This window comes from Myotis davidii, unplaced genomic scaffold, assembly GCF_000327345.1.
Source record: "Myotis davidii unplaced genomic scaffold, ASM32734v1 scaffold44, whole genome shotgun sequence".
NCBI classification, from domain to species: Eukaryota; Metazoa; Chordata; class Mammalia; order Chiroptera; family Vespertilionidae; genus Myotis; species Myotis davidii.
Genome location: NW_006299705.1, coordinates 6121339 through 6122159, shown reverse-complemented (window position 1 = coordinate 6122159; position 821 = coordinate 6121339). Strand labels below are relative to the sequence as shown.

The following is an 821-nucleotide window of genomic DNA, read 5'->3' as shown; positions in this document are numbered from 1 at the left end:
TGTGTTTGCAGCCACTGGCTTCACAAACGCGAGCCACACAGGGGCGGGCAGCTGGGACTCGGCGCCTCTCGGGCGCGTACAGCTTTGGCACCAAAACCTTGGAATTCGTTACCAGAAAGCGGGGGTCCAGAGGTGCACCTGCCCCGGGATGGAGGCCATGGCTTCTCTCCTCGGACATGCCATTTCCTAAGGGAGGGCAGCTTGGGGACCGCCACTGGCTTCACAAACGCGAGCCACACAGGGGCGGGCAGCTGGGACTCGGCGCCTCTCGGGCGCGTACAGCTTTGGCACCAAAACCTTGGAATTCGTTACCAGAAAGCGGGGGTCCAGAGGTGCACCTGCCCCGGGATGGAGGCCATGGCTTCTCTCCTCGGACATGCCATTTCCTAAGGGAGGGCAGCTTGGGGACCCAACCGCAGAGGCTCTGTGCTGAACCCCATTTCGTAAATGGCCTGCCTGCTTAGCTCAGAGACCAGGCGACGAAACGCGCACCCCACCCCCATCCGTGCCCCGGCGCTGTCGCCCCAGTCACCTTCCTTTGCCCTTCTCCGACAGCACTTGGGGTTCGCTCCCTCCGCACTCTGAAAAAAAACTGAAGGAGCTTGGTTCCCAGAGCCGGCTGGGTCTGTGGAGATGCTGCCAGAATCCTCAACAGCTTGGATCCCTGACAGTTGGAGGTATAGTTTTGTTGGTCTTATGTGTATGTTCTGGGGTGGGGGTGTAGCTGGCCCAAGGCCCAGAGGCTTGGGGGACAGCGAAGTAAGTTTGAGAAGACATTAGCCCTTTGGGGGTACATGTGGGAAATAGGGTATTACCAGTTA

The 821-nt window shown here is 59.6% G+C and overlaps 1 protein-coding gene across 1 annotated transcript in view; it reads left to right on the top strand.

Moving 5' to 3' along the window:
- The first annotated feature begins 292 nt into the window (after positions 1–292).
- The window catches only part of ANKRD34B (ankyrin repeat domain 34B), an 8874-nt gene continuing 8345 nt past the window's right edge, over positions 293–821 (top strand). The window contains exon 1 of the mRNA XM_006775480.2: positions 293–677. The gene's annotated coding sequence lies outside the window, so the exon portion shown is untranslated. The remainder of the gene's footprint in view (positions 678–821) is intronic.